The 16,248-nt window shown below is 44.6% G+C and overlaps 1 protein-coding gene across 4 annotated transcripts in view; it reads right to left on the reverse strand.

The window, feature by feature from the left end:
* FAM168A (family with sequence similarity 168 member A) overlaps nt 1-15,348 on the reverse strand; it is a 198,478-nt gene extending 183,130 nt beyond the window's left edge. For 2 of the 4 annotated variants that reach the window (XM_065656793.1, XM_065656785.1), the window contains exon 1: nt 15,255-15,348. The gene's annotated coding sequence lies outside the window, so the exon portion shown is untranslated. The remainder of the gene's footprint in view (nt 1-15,254) is intronic. The other 2 variants (XM_065656776.1, XM_065656768.1) reach the window with 1 other exon arrangement.
* Nucleotides 15,349-16,248: the final 900 nt, after the last annotated feature.

Here is a 16,248-nt window from a genome sequence, read left to right on the forward strand (position 1 = left end):
GACAAACACCCTATTTAAACAACTCTTATCAGATAAATAGCTTTATTAGAGCTATTGTTGCAGCCAACTTCTGCAACAAGGTTCAAAAAAATGATAGTTTATAGCAGGGGTTTTTTATAGCAGTTGCTATAAAATTGCAGCGTGGACCTTCATGTTATCGCTCCCTTTGTGTTCTGCTAAAAGAATCCCCCCAAAAATAGAACTTACTGCTATGTGGCTGTACTAAAAATCTGTGTCACAATAGTACACATTAATACAGGGGTTTTACTGCACTGATTTTCCTACTAAATGTGGAAAATATAGTAAAAATGCAGCACACTCAAGACTTCCTAAAGAAAAAAAGCGAATTTGAGCATTCTCTGCAAATTTCAGTTTATCCTTTGCTAACCTGTAATATGCTTTTAGTCTAAAAATACGCAACTCTGTGCTATATCACTTCATTAGTCAGTCGATACACGACACTTCAAACAGCTGCGGTTTCAGAAAATAAGAATATATCACACTATCATTGCCTTTAAGACAGTCACCCAGACGAAAATCGGTGTAAAGATAAAAATCAGCCGCTTCTGGTCAAGTACATTAGAGATACATAGTGCAACCACTCTGAAAACAGGCAAAGTTAAGGAAACGTAGAAGTCATTTTAGGACTCAAACTATAATTAGGGTATGAAAATGAAGATTAGAGCACACAGCCTTTCCTCCCGTGGCAACAAATGTGTATTTATAGCAGAGATATTTTCATGTCCATCATCCCAGATTATCCAAAAATTATTTTTGAATACAGTCTTTTCGTTTTCCTCTCCATTTTAGGACGTGAGAAGAAAATTCTGAGGTTTTGTTATTAACGTTATTTTGTTATTAATGTGTATTACAGGCACAAACAAATCCTTCTAAGACTAAATGCTGAAGGAGCGGGACTTTCAATGGTTAAGCTTGACTTTCCAGGCACTCCGGAAAACAGAACTGGTTTTAAAAATAAAGTACCTACACGCTTTTTTCTTCTGAAATTAGAGGGATAGTTATCTTCAATAAACTATTCTCAAAGGCTCCCAGTTACCTAACTTCCCTGGGTTATTCGATAACATCCTGTCTTCGTTTCCTAGTTTTAATTGCTCTTGTTTCTTTGCTCTTGTACATTGCCTATAAATACAGAAATGACCCGAATTGAGAAGAAATGATCAGGGTTAATTACACATAAGTAACAAATCTCAAATGCTATTTGTGGCATCAGTGGATTTTTATCCCCTAAATAGGAGATATTCAATAAAACAAACACAACAGGTGAACCCAGGAACTATGTCCTCATTGATAAAGGTACTTTTGGGGGAGGTTTAGTATAAACCTGTGAATCCCCTACAGAGTTTCTGTTTTCCCAGGTGCTGCCCAATTTTTGGTATTTCTTACCATACTCAGGCTACTTGAAATGGATGGAAAATGCCGGGGGGTTTGAGAATCTCTTGTGTTACTGATCATTTTTACCCCTGGCAGGAAGCAAAACTCCCAGAAAGCTGCTCCAGTTCAACCAGATTTCCACTCTCAGTCCCAGGAATAGACTCTGGATACTCCCCAGTAATCTTCAAACGGATACTCCCATTAAATTACCTCAATATAAAAAGATTTGCAGAGACTACCGATCTCCAACGAAGCATCGCTGTTTCGTCTTGAGAACGCATCTTGAATAAATTTAATCACCAGATTTTTTTTGCGCTCCCTCTTTACTAAATGAGAAGGTCGAGTCAGGTCCTGGTGTCCAAGTCCTCAAGCCGTCAAAAAAACCCCACCACATTGCTATAATGTTTTTTTAAAAAAAAAAGGGAGTTGTCCTGCTAGAAGTCCCAGAAGATGTCAGACATTATCCCTGAGCTTATTCTTCCCCTACCAATTTATGCTTTGCAAGTTTTTTCTTGGTTATTTGCAAGGTTTTCATGTAGGTTATTCCCAAAGTTTTCCCGTAGGTTACTTGCCAGGTTTTCCTGTAGGTTATTTTCCTGTAGGTTATTTTCCTGCCAGCTCAGTGTGTTGAATCAGCTCACCACGCAGTCAGACAAGCATCACAGGCGGTGTAGAATGGGGGCCGGTTCGCTTACCTCAAACACACGGTAAAAGTACACCCTGAGGATGCTGCTTCAGTTCCTAAAACCAAATTTAAGGTCATTTAAGTCAATAAACGCATGGTGCTACCAGAAGATGAGGTCTCAACTTTCCTCCCTTCTCCTTGGCCACTTGTTCCCAAGCACAAATTCACACCAGGCGATTGAGCAGCTCCAAGCAGAAGATATACATAGATAGATAGATAGATAGATAGATAGATAGATAGATAGATACATAGATAGATAGACAGACCCCATCAGTATCTCACAAAATGATGCCTTCAGCACAAGGTACGTTACTGTGGCAGGAGAAAGGACAGAACTACATCTTGTGCAGCACCGAGGACTTGCACTCGCCTAAGCCAGCGACAAAACCAGGCGCTCAGCCCATCTGATGCACATTTTACAGACAGGAAACTAGACTACACGACACTTCTCTACCTTGAAAAGCGCCGTTTGGTTCACTACAGTTTGTAAGTGATTCGGACGGTCTGAGAACAAAGCCATAAAAATAATTCTGGTGGTTTTAGCACATAGCCTAAATGCTATTTCATAGAAATCCTATCTCCTGATACCTTTGGAGCACACCAGATTTTCCATCAGGAGACACTCGAATGTCTTAGTTCAGAGAGGGTATGTGCAGTATCAAGGGAAGGAGCTAAAATTACAGCGAGACACCTACACAAAACTTCTTGCCTTCAAAGAACAGCGTCAGGATTTCTGGTTTCGGGTGCCAACACTTCAGGAATTTGCAGTCACGAAAGACAACCACGATTCTTTTTCTGCTGAGACACAGGTGCAGATGGCAGCAAAGGGTCCCTTTGTCTTCCAGGTTTTTTTGCACTGCAGTTTCACAGAGTTTGGGGTTGTCCCTTTTATCATCAACAAGATTGTTTCAGCACCGACAAGAATTTACAGTTAGCCCTTCATGTAGCAGTTATTGCTCGAGAAGTTATATTGCTGCTAGTAAGAAAATGAGTATTTTATATCCACTGGCTGCTACAGATTTATAATTTTCTTCCTATGGATGTACCATAGCCAGAAATAACAGTAATGGGCATAATTCAAACTTTCTAGATGAGTGGCCTCACTCCAGGACAGCCCACGTTCCTACGGCCCCCCAGATCTGACACGTGCAAAATTCACATTTATTAAATCTGACAGTGAAATACTTTTGGAATTTGTCAAGGTCCAGAAAATGTGCGTTGCCATGTGGAATCCTTTAGATTTTCTGATTTGATTTTCTTGTTAAATCAGAACAAGTGATGAACTTTGAAGACAAAGATCTGAGCCTGCTTCCTCCTCCCTCAGGACAGCCCAAATTTCTGGTTCCCTACCAGCATCTCAGGAGGAACGGGAGAAACCACAAGCTAAAGAATAAGGGATTGTTTCCCCACTATCTTTTGGCTAATATAAAAATACATTTAAAAAAACCCAAGAAATAGGAAATAATAATAAAAAGGTAAAATCATAGGGAGGTCGGATAAAACCTAAAACCACTGAAGACACACGCGGCTTCCTCCAGTTGCCAACACGGGAAGAAAACTCCGTGATCCATAAGCCCCGCGGCTTATGTCGATAGCCAGAAAATCCTGGTAACGCCGAGAAAAAACATATTCTACAATCAATGTTCCCCCCTGCCCTGGGGAAAAAAAACTCTGCTGAAGTCCTCTCAGATTTAAAAACAAGATTGCCAACAAAGTAAAGCTCAGCTAATCCTGACTGCCGGCACCGGCCTGGGGAAAGAGGTCTCGGAAGGAGATAAGATTCAAATCAAGAGTTTCGCAGATCAAAGGCACCAGCCTGAATTGTAGACTGAAACGTACGACACCAGAACAGTCTCTGCAACACTTTCTGCAAGAGCCATTTCCACGTAAGCGGAATAATTTGGAGCTGTTTTCAAAATCCATACAAAAGAAAGACTTAGAAGAAAAACCTCCATCTAGGGCACAGCGGAGGAATCCAAGCAGGTAACTGGTGGTGGAGAAGGGGGAAAGTCAGTGCAATGGCATCTTCCAATATTTCATTTATCTATCACGGAAATTACAGACGTTACCAAGCTTTTTTACCATATCCCAAATGGGAAACCGTGGCATCGCTTATGCGGTTTGTGAACTAGAGGAAAATCGTGGGCATGGAAAGAAATAGATGCCGGTTTCCCACAATCTACCCATGAGATCATCATCCATCGAACTGTCCACAACAAAAAAACTTGGGAGATTTGGGTTGATCTCCCCCAAAGCGAAAGCACAAGGCTGAAGCAGATTATTAATTCATTCGAAAAATCTCCACTGCTCTTAGGTGGAATTTTGGATGAAAAGGTTGAAACACAAACTGGCCTAAAAAGATGCGAGTAAAAAAAATAAAGCTTTCTAACAAATGCAGAACATCAGGCTTTGTTTTGGTAGAAGGGGAAACTGTGTAAAGCACAGAGAAAGGGAGAAAATCTGCACTGCGTCGCGCCTACCAACAGAGCCAGAAAAGTCAGCGAAGAGCATCAGGAAAGCACGAGAAAGTCGAGCACAAAGAAACAAGTCACAGAAAATCTCTGCGCGTCCCTGTGCGTGTATTTAGCACCGGTGATGGGGAAAAAATGACCTAAGAATAGTGAGCAAAATGGTCTCCCGCTGTTTGCTTCAGACTGCGTTTGGCAAAAAACAGCCTTTGCAAACACGCTCCGGGAATCAGCACGATAGTCTCTGAGAAATACCTGCCTGTCATCGATCCCCTCTTTCAACAGGCGATCGCAAATATTGGCTCATCGCTTGGGTCAAAAGAAGTAACTGCATGTACCAGGAGCAGCAACTCGGCGTCAGCTGGAACCACGCGGATGAGGAAAGATTTTGGGGATCCTGGAAAAGAACTGAAAAGGAAAAGCTAAGTCAAGGTTTGGCGATTTTTGTGTGGTTCTACGCCAGGTTTTTTGGTCTCCACGTGCCGAGAGAAACCGAGCGGGATCCAATCGAAGCCGCCTCTGGAACAGGCTCATCAATGGTATTTTGCTTCTACGCAAGATGTCAGGGAGAGTGAAAAATCGCAAATTGCCTTCTCTGGGAAACGAGAGACTCAAAACGCTGACGCTATTTGCCCCACAGCCCCTGAGTGAGCATCCACAAGTTGATCCCCAAACTAAAATGCGCACGAGAAGGCAAGAAAAGGTCGAACCCAATGAGGCCGTACGGCTGCAGAGAATATTTGGATTTGAGCGACGGAATGATCTTGCAGGGGACAGAGAGATCAGGAATTGCAGAGCCAGCATGTTTCCAACTTAATAAGACACCTTCGCAGATGAAATTGCTGACGCATCCAGGAAAGGAATAAGCTGAACACAAGAGAAGGACACTCAGAAGGGCAAATGAGGCTGAAAGTCAGACAAGAGCATCCATAAAGAAAATGAATTTTCTATTGCTTATGTATGGGTGCGAGGAGTCTGAATAACAAGCAGGAACAAAGAAAATCCCAACAGGCGATAAGGAAAAAAATGAAATCCAGTGCGATGAGTGTGTGACCGGACTTTAAAATCATTAGTTTGACGGTATTCGGATACGGAAGGGAAGAGACGGCTGCAACGCACCCCTACAAAAAGGGTAAAAAAAAGGGACTCACCTCTTTGACAGTTCTCAGTACTGCAAAAAACCTGATTTTCCAGGACAACTCAGCATTAACTCAGTGTGTTTGAATGGGTGAAGCCCAGCAGCAGGTTCTGGGAAGCACCAACACACGACTCTATAGGCACATAAAGGGGAAAATAAAATTTTAAAACAATATATATATATATATATATGGGGTTATGGAGGATACAGAAGGGGCACAGAAACCCCCACGCAGCAAGTAATTACAGAGGATTAATTGCCCCAAATGCCAGTGACAATTTATACCACAAAGTAACTATTTTGGACGTCATTACAATCAATAAAGCTGCGGTAATCACTGGACTGGAAGTCTTGACAGAGGAGAAAAAGAACAAATTCGCATTTAAATATATTTAAGTCTAGTAATTCAATCAAGACTGCAAAATGTCTTGATTTAAATAATTGATTTTAACTTGTATGACATTTGTACTTTTCAGTTATCATCTTAATGAAATATCACCATAATGAAAATAGGCATCACTTAAGATGTTGATTTTTCGCAAATATAACTGAGGAGAGGAAAAATTAAGGAATCTGCATATAGATGATCCACTTAGATTCACTCAAAAAGTTTCCAAGTGCTTTTGGGATCAAAAAGGAAACAGCTACAGAGAAAGAGTGGAAAAGCTGCTAAAGCAAATTAGAGATTTAAGTCCCCTTGCAATGAATGGGAAGATACCAGAAAAATTATTAAGCAGCCCATATAAAAGCAACTACAGGATAAATAAAAAATGCATCAAGATCAAATAGTGTCGAACTAGTAAAGCAAAGTGTCTTTGTTTGCCTGAGGTACGAGATATTGGAAAGATATCGGAAGATATTGGGTTGTCCTGTGCAGGGACATGAGTTGGACTCGATGATCCTTGTGGGTCCTTCCCAACTCAGGACATTCTACGATTCTATGAAAAGCTTTTCACTAATTTGGTTAATCACCAACTACCAGCTACCTAAGGAGGTTGGGTACCTCCTGAACTGGAAGATTAAGGAAAAAATTAGAAATATATTTATCAGGGATGCTCTAGAGACACTTCATCTTGTCTCAAGGAGGGGAACGGACTTGGGGGAGAGTCTCCCAAACTCTCGACTAGCTCAGCATTTCAATAGAAGAAGGTGCCTCGGGAGATGAGGTTGTTTAACCCAAGAGTTGTCCAAAGAATCACAACATTTCTGAGACCCCGAGACTTTATTTTCAACATTTTTTTTGGAATGCAGGAGAAAATTTGGAAGACAAACATTTCTAACACGACAACAGCGGAAAAGAGCAAAAAGATGATTCAATGATTTAGGCAGATATCAGCACTGGACAAAATACGGGAAAAATGAATCAGACTTGAGCTGGATTTAAAAAGGAACAAAATTAACAACAGTCAACACAATGTGATGGAAAATAGGCCTCGTGGAACAGAGCTGATTTCGTTCTTAGATGAGATTCAACACTGGGATGACAGATGAAGAGGACGGGCCGGGGATACGCAGCAATTCGGACCGCAAAGGCCACTCAACGTAGATTTCAACACAACCAAATGCAAGCTATTACATCTAGGAAACAAAATCTGAAAGCCAGAGACTCTGAAATACCAACGCTTCTCAACTCAATGCCACAGGTTTAACTTACCCAAAATAAAACCAGAAAGACCACTCGGTTAGAGAACTATGAGTTCCCTCCAGAAATTACTGGGTATCAAAGGACCTTTTAATTTGGCCAAGAAAAGGCTTTTGGAAGCCATAGTTGGAAACTAATTCAAATTAGAGCTCAGTTGTTTCATCAGAGAGGGTAAATAATTGCTGAAAATATGTCAAGAGAAGTGGTGGACTCTTCATGACTTGAGATCTTCAAACTACGACAGACGGTCCTGGTAGAAGGCAGCCCCAAATAAATGGTCATTAGGCTTCTTTTCCAGGGAAAAGATAAGGATCTGTGGTTTCCAGGAGGTCAGTCTAATTAAGCTTTAAGCTCTTGGGACTCTAAATCCGCACAGAAAGGCACCAACACATCATCTGAGCACATCCCAATAGCACACAAAGCCACCCAAATCCATCTCCTGGTCTACGCAGAAGAAGCAGAAGGCATCTGACCCAACCTTGTTGGGCAACATCGCCAAGAAACCTCCAGGCTCTGATTTTCCATGGTGAAAACAGTGACTGTAGATCTACACACGAGGATTTTCCAAGGCTGAACCCAGGGAGGTCTGCAAAGACCTTCCAAGAATCTTGGGAAGAAGCAGCTTTGATGGTCTATACAGGTGCAGGTCACGGTGGTAGAAGATCATCCCTTGGACGACCTTTGCCATGGTGTGGAAGAGAGGACAACGTGCTTCGTGCTGGACGCTTTGGTAAACGGCAATCGCAAAGTAACCAAGAGCTCTGAGGGTTGTACGGATCTTCTTCAGAAGTTGGTTGCAACGCAAAACGAGGGCGTTGGCCGACAAAGCGAAAACTCCAGATAACGCCGATCTGCGTCAAACACTCCAGCGGCATTTTATAATGCTTAAAGCGATTTAAGACATTATTTCTGGACGGTAATGCTAACAATCACATACGTAAATCAAACTCAATTCAAACTTAATTCGTAATTGAGACAGAAAAGCTGAAAGTCGGATGAGAACAGATTTGATACCGCATTTATCTACTGAGCCCACGACGTAAGTCTGTTACCACAGAAGCCCAAACCAAGTATCTTCTCTACAACTTCCATTTGCGTGCGTCACATACGGACATTAAAAGAGTTCTTATGGAAAGAAATATTTTATTGAGCTTCCAAATGAGAGCAGTCCGTATTCAGAAGACTCAGCGGCTGGGATTTGGACGCTGCGGTGAAGAAAAATAAACCATTTCTCAACTTTATGGCACTGTGCTTTAAGGCTTCAGAAATTCTGTTGTGAATATCAGTCAAATCAAGAGTGAACTCGAGCTTTAACCCATTTTCCTTGCATTGCTTTCACCACGATACAAGGGAAGGATGATGGACAGGACACCCTGTTCTTGACTCCAGGACACGTAAAATCAGCCTGATTTCCTCCTCCAACCAACCACAAGGCCAAATGCAAATCTTATTCTACAACATTGAACCTGAAAAACACGTTGAATGCCATAGTTTTTGCAAAAGCCATTAAATGTCTCATTAGGTTGTGACATACACAGGAAATGGATGAAAATTATTTGCAGAATAAACTATGACAGAATAAATGTTAATATAGGGACCTAAAGTAATTCACTTGTAATGCTCACAAGCTTAAATCAAAATTATTTTCAATGGGGACAAGTCCTTAGAATCTGCCTGTCCATTTAGACACTACGGTCATCTGGGTTGAAAAATCAACAGCAACTGTAATTGTGACATTACTTTGTGCACCTAAATGGCAGGAGAAGACCAAACTTCCTTCAGTTAGAGCCAAGTATCTCTACAAACAGGTTACACCAAGTAGTACCCACCTAGGGACATTTCAACGAGTAATTTTCCAGAGATCACCTCCAACTCTGTCTTGTCCGTAATAAAAAAAGGTGTCTCATATGTTAAATATATATATACACACACACGGAATGCCATGAAGTCCAAAATTTTGCATTGAACAGGATGACCCAGAGAACAGGAACAGATTTATCTGTTGGGACGGCCGAGACTCTTAGGAGTTTGTGATGAATAACCACATAAACCATTGAGAAACCAAGTTGTCATCTCCTATAAATTCGAGTATAAAGAACGGAAAAGAAAACAAGGACAAAGCAGCCAGCGCTTGAAACTTCAGGATGGATTTCCTACATCAAAATGCTAAAATTCGACACGTCATCAAATTTAGAGAGTTGGGCACCCAACGCCAAAGAAAGCAAAGCACAAATCCTGGCAGATAAACTAAAGAGTCTGATGCCATAGAAGAGCCAGATCTTTTTGATTAAGTTCAACAGCAAATTACAAGGAAGAAAAAAAAAAAAACCCACAACTGCAGAACTCCAAATGTTACGGTCTATTTTAACTTTTGCTGCAGTCTGCAATCTTTATCCATTTTATCAAAGAATTAGCCATGCCTTGCAGGCACGATGGCGTCTCTTCTTTTCTTGCCAGTTTAGTACTTTTTCTCTCATAAAATACTCCAAGCTTGTCTTCGATAATCCTCCCAAATCTCCAGCCCTCGCTAAGACAAGGAAGGCAAAAATGTTCAGCCTACAAATACACTTCGGCATTAATCTTCCTATCGAGCAAGTTATCATACGAAAGCCGCGATGAATCCCATTTTCCTGCTCTGACTTTTAATTTTTCCCACCTTCGAGTTTTCCAGGTGATGGTTTCACTCAAGGAGAGGAAGGAAAGACGAGAAAAAGCACAATCAAACACAAAACGGCATCTCCAGCGGCGGACGGGAATGCGATTTTGCGGCTTTCACAAATCCCTTGGCAATAACCTCCTAAATAGTTTGCTGGAGAGTGTCAACAGGTTCACATTGCGCACAGTCACTCGAAATTCCTTTGCTCGGGGTTTTCAGCACATCCACAGCAAACAAAACTCACAGGAACGTTTTAAAAATTATTCGAGTCCCGCTCACACAGTGAGGAAACCAATTGCGTCTCCATCATCCTCAACAGAACCTTGTTCCCTGTGCTGTTCTTTGAAAAATAACGTATTATGCCACAAAAATCATTGTCCGTGCAGGATTCCAACAGGAAAGAGAGAAGAAATGTAAGTTTTACTTCAATACAAGTATGATGAACCATCAGATTGAGAGCCACCGAGAAAGAGATTTTTAGAAAAATAAATCTCCAAATGCTCATATTTGAGTGAAGTTATATATTAAAATTCTAGCTGGAAATGACTCCAATTTGTGTATTCAGGTTCCTGTTTGTTGCCCAAGACAAAAAAAAAAATGGCCTGGTTCTCAAAAGCTGCTTCATACTCAAGAGCTTCCACAAATTTCAGAAGATTTGCAAATTCTGGATGTACCTTAAGAGCTGGATCTTAATTACGGGTCTGGGATTCTTGTTTCAAAGCCTCTCAACAAAAGAAAACCCTGAAAATTCAAAATTCTTTCTGCTGCAACCAATTCGAACCGACAAGTAAATAAACACAAAATCCTGCGTCGATTATCCACCCAGCAAAAAGTCATTATATCAAAACACAAAATCCAAAATATATATATCCTGTACACGTTGTTCCAAAATCAGCACGAGAAACAAGCGCTTACTTCCTATTTTCCTCTCATATTCAGTGATATTGGCATTTTAAACCCAAAAATAGGAACAGAATGATGCGGTTGAGTGGAAGGAAGAAGAAGGGAACACAGTTTAGATGCCTGTTTGACCAGCAGGTGGTCGAGTCACACGGAAATAGTTCTTGAGAATTTATTCCCAGTTCTAAAAAGCGAGAGATTAAAAGCCAAAATGTTTATAATTCAAAGAGTTAAACGGGGTAAAAAAATGGATAAGCGGATTTTATTTATTGCCACTGAAAGAAAAGTCTTCACCTATTTATTGAAGAGACACACGACGGCGTATGAGAGCGCAGTAACATCAGATGGGACTAATAGATTCACGTTTGAAATGAGAAAAAAAAATAAAACGCTGTTCGCGGAGTTTGGAAAAATACCATAGAATACGAGAACACTTCTCTCATTCAATCATTTTTGGATCTAAAATTTCTATGGACTGAACGTGATGACTTGCGGATTTTAAGCAGGAAAATTGAGTCTGATCGATTAGAAAAATCGCGGTACATTGAGGAACCAGACCAAGGTGAATTGGTACGAAACTGGCTGGCGGCGGCTTCTCCAATCTCACCTGCGAATAAACCAAAGACGGCGCCGCACCAAAATCACCCCGTTTGCACTTAGAAAGCGACGCAAGAGTCACTCCTCCCCGCAGCTAATAACACGTTTCTCCGGGGGATGCTTCAAATAGTTCCTTGTCGGGAGGAGGAGATCGATGGAACGTCGCGGGGAGATGGAGCTCGACCATCCCAAACGGCTGGAGAACAAACACCGGCCGGCCAGCATGTGGGGCACAAATTCGGGACTGAAACACCGAGGTTGAGACGGCAGCGGTTTAGGGAGAAACTTTCCGAATTGCGGAGGAAACGGAAAGTACAGGGAGCGCTTGTGCTGCGGAAAGGGAAACCAGGGGCCTCCGCGGTACAATCGAGCCCGAGAGGCAGGGCTGGGAGACAAATGAAGATCGTAATCTGGGCTGAAGGAAAGAGCGAGCTCAGAAATCAAGAGAGAAAGTTGTATTTCCCTTTTGACAGCCTCGCTGGCTGCTACCGAGCGCTCGAGAGCTGCAAATTGGCCGTTTTCCTGGGTGGAAAAGCGGAGATTTTTAACTACCAGCTCTGAAACGCTCCTCCGCTACGCGCAGCAGAAAAACCCTCGATTTCAAATAAAATGTACTTCAAATTATGTTGATAGCGCAGTTGCTGGACTCAGTGACCCAGAAGCTGCGAATCTCCCGCCTCCCAGAAGCGGCGATCGGTGCCGATCTTCCCCAAAACGGGCACTGACCTGGATTAAAGGCGCGTTTCTGTCGCCGCGTTGGCACCTTCGCCTCCAAACCGGGGTCCGCGAGCTCTTCTAGACACGGCAGATCATTCAATTTAGCCAAAATTTAATTATCATTTTAATTATTTCAGTCAAGGTACCAAAGGCCTTTCGCAGAAACGTCTCTCCAGAGCGTTTTCACTCGCCTGACAAACATTTTCAGGGGCACCAAGAGCCGTTATTTCCCTTTTTCTGCCGCTTTTCTCCATTATCCATGTGGTGGGTGCTGATATAGCGGGGCACAAATCTTAACCACAAAGAGGGGTTTTAAAAAATCCCTTAAATACTTCACCTTACTGCAATGCAGACTGACTAAATTTGACAGACGAATAATCAGAAAGGATCTCTACAATATATTCTCCTTAAATAACCATATCCCGTAGTTATTTTGCATTAATTTAGACGCAATATGGGCGCATTTAGGTTTTAATTCACAGTATTACTTATGTTTCTCACTCCAAGCAATATATCCCACGGCTGAATAAATTCAAAACACCTTTACACACACATTTGGCTTCCGATCCCTTTGTTCCAAAGCAGGTTATAGATCTACCTCTCCAAAAAAAACCCACCCAAAAGTGTGTCTTTACTAAACAGCCAAGAATTTTAAATAACCAAAGACTATATGAAAAAACCACCACGCATCTGAACAGCAAAATATGAAATAAGTAGCACACGCGCATTAAAATGACGCTATAAGCACATCATTTGGTAGAGAGAAATCACTTCTGAAAAATGTAAATATTTGCTCTGGTAATTAAAAAAAAGTTAAGGTGCATAATTAAGTAAGCGGATATTTGTAACTTCCAGGACAACAAGTTGATCTGATTTAATATATATTTCATCCAAAAAACACACATCAGCCCTTTTAACAACTACATACATCTACAATATATATTCAGACCACAGTTGTTGGGGTTTTTTTATGTACTTGACTATAAAGGTCAAAAGAATCCATGAAACAGTTAAAATTCAAAAGCAGAAAGAACTAAAAAAAAAAAAAAAAAAGGTATTTGGCCTCCTAGCACTAATTTCCTTTTTCTTTACATTGCTCAACATCACTCCTCAATTTGAGTTCTAATCAACAGCCACTTCACAGTTCACATTTCATGAAATAACGCGGTTGGTGCAATCAAGTCCAGCAAAAGACGTTTCCATCATTCACATTCCTCAGGAAAAGAAAAAGAAATAAAGAGCCTCTCGCTTCCTCCATCGCTATTTAACAGCACGAATAAACACGCCGCTGCATCTTAAATCATATTTTGATTAAAACATAAATAGAAGCACTTGGGGTTTCTTAGTACAACGTGGCTTTGTCCAGGAGAGGGGAAAAAAGAAAAAAAAAACCACTCATTTGACAGTATTCAGCACCAAATAAATGTCTTATGGAGAAAATTCAGCCTATGGAAATATAAACCATAACGTTATCACGATATGCAGGGGAAAAAGAGGAATATAAACTTCCCCCCCCCAAAATCCAACCCAGCACCGAACCTTTTTCTGATAATGAATTTCTGCTAATGAATTTCCGATAATGAATTCCTGATCGTGAATTCCATCCCCACATTTCAAGGCTCCTCCGCTTTCTATAAAGGACCGAAGCACCTTCTTGACGTTATTAACCCTCCATACAGCGACTTCATCGCCCTGAGAACCGCGCTGCCCGTAACGAAGCGTTCGAGCAATTAGCCAGTAAAATAAATTTCAAAAAATTAGCTCTTTCATCGAAATTAATAAGAATGCAGTATTTTAAATAGGGAAAATAATGCCGCCTTACATTCGTCAACCTCTCTCCCTTCGGGTTACGGATGTTTCGCGTTGTTGTCCCCCCCTCGGGGGCCCTTTTTAAACCCTCCACGATGGGGAGCGGGACGAGGGGGTTTAAACACAACTCGTCCCTTCCCATCCCAGCAAGTTGGTGGCAGGTTCATTAATATTATATACATATATACATATACATATATATATATATATCAGTGTGGTCGTCCCCACATGCCCCCCCGGATATTGTGACTATGGGGCATACCCCCATCTTTGGGGTGCACCCCAAACCCCCCCCCACGTCGACGTCTCTCCAGAGCTGGACGCGCAGAATTAAAAATAAATCGACGGAATTTCAAAATTATGTCGTTGCGTCTCCCTCCCTTCCGCGCCAAGAGAAGGTGAAACTTGGCTTTGACCTCGGCGGGGCGGGGGGGGCGCATTTCTCCAAAAAGAGACCCTGAAAGATGAGGGGAACGGGGGGGGTCCAAAAAATGGGGGGATCGGGTCTGTAAACAGGGGAGGGAAACACTGAGGGGGGGCAACAAGCTCGGGGGGAGGGGGTGGGGGGCAACAGGTTCGGGGGGGACACAAGAGGTTTGAGGGGGGGCAAGAGGCTTTAGGGGGGGACAAGAAGTTGGGGGAGGGGACAAGAGGTTGGGGGAGGGACAAGAGGGGTTGGGGGAGGGACAGGAGGGGTTGGGGGGGGACACGAGGGGTTGGGGGGGGGACAAGAGGCTTTGGGGGAAGGGACAAGAGGCTTTGGGGGAGGGGACAAGGGGTTGGGGAAGGGGACAAGGGGTTGGGGAAGGGGACAAGGGGTTGGGGGGGGACAAGAGGTTTGGAGGGGGGACAAGAGGTTGGGGGGGGGCAAGAGGTTTGGAGGGGACGACAAGAGGTTGGGGGGGACGACAAGAGGTTGGGGGCGGGGACAAGAGCTTTGGGGGGGACAAGCTCGGGGGCAGGGACACAAGAAGCTCGGAGAGGGAGAAGAAGCCCGTCCCTCCCCCGCGCGGGACACGCAGCCCCCGCGCTGAGGGGACTGAGGGGACTGAGGGGATCGAGGGGATGCTGCCCCCGCCCGCCCTGTCCCCTCAGTGAGGGGGGAGGTCGCAGACACCCCCCCCCTTCCCGCCGCTGTCACTCGCCGCCTCACACACAGACCCCCCACCCCCTCTCCACTCCTCCTCCTCCTCCTCAGCGCCGCCCGTGTCGCGGTGTCCGTGTGTCCCCCCCCACAAGAGTCCCCTCACCTGCGGCTGCTCGGGCGGCGGCGGCCCCTGTGCCGGTGGCGGCGGCGGCAGCGCGCGCTCCCCGCTCCTCGCGCTGCCTGCGCCGCGGCTCCTGCCTCTGCCCGCAGCCGCTGGGGGAGGCGGAGAGGAGGCGGGGGGGGGCTGTACCACCGGCGGGACCGTTACAGCGGCGGCGCGGACTACAACTCCCGGCGTGCCCCGCGCGCCGCCGCCGCGCATCCCCACCGGCCGTCCGCCGCGGGGCACGCTGGGTAGTGTAGTCCGCAAAGCGGGCGGGGAGGAAGGCACGCTGGGAGGTGTAGTGCGGGCGCGGGGCACGCTGGGAGCTGTAGTGCGGGGAGGCGCGGAGGGGGCGGGCGGAGCGATGCATGACGGGAGCTGTAGTTCCGCGGGGCGTGCTGGGAGCTGCAGTCCGGGCGGGCTGAGGGGAGGACGCGGGCTGAGGGGCGCACACGGGCCGCGGCGGGGATCCCCCCCCGGGCTCCGCACCGAGGGCCCCCAGGGCCCGGCCCCGGCTCTGGGTGAGGGGCCGCGGGTCGCTCGGTGAACGCAGGGCCGCGGCTGGGCCCGCGGCGGGAGGGCAGGGCGGCCCGGCCTTGTGTGCCCCCCCCGGCCTCCTCCTGAGCTCCCCGGCCCCTCAGCTCACACCTCTGAACAAAATTCAGCCCACGGAAACATCAACCGTGACGTTACCGCGGCGTGCAGGGAAAAAGAGGAATATAAACTTCCCCCCCGCCGACACCCAACCCAGCGCCGAACCTTTTCCCGGTAACGAATTTCTGCTAATGACTTGGATGATGGATTCCTGATGGTGAATCCATCCCCACGTTTCAAGGCTCCTCCGCTTTCTATAAAGGACCGAAAGCACCTTCTTGACGTTATTAAACCCTCGATACAGCGACTGCGTCGCCCTGAGGCCCGCGCTGCCCGGGACGGAGCGTTCGAGCAATTGGCCGATGAAATAAATACAATAAAACGAATTAAATTAAAAAGT

This window comes from Caloenas nicobarica, chromosome 1 (assembly GCF_036013445.1).
Source record: "Caloenas nicobarica isolate bCalNic1 chromosome 1, bCalNic1.hap1, whole genome shotgun sequence".
Classification (NCBI taxonomy): Eukaryota; Metazoa; Chordata; class Aves; order Columbiformes; family Columbidae; genus Caloenas; species Caloenas nicobarica.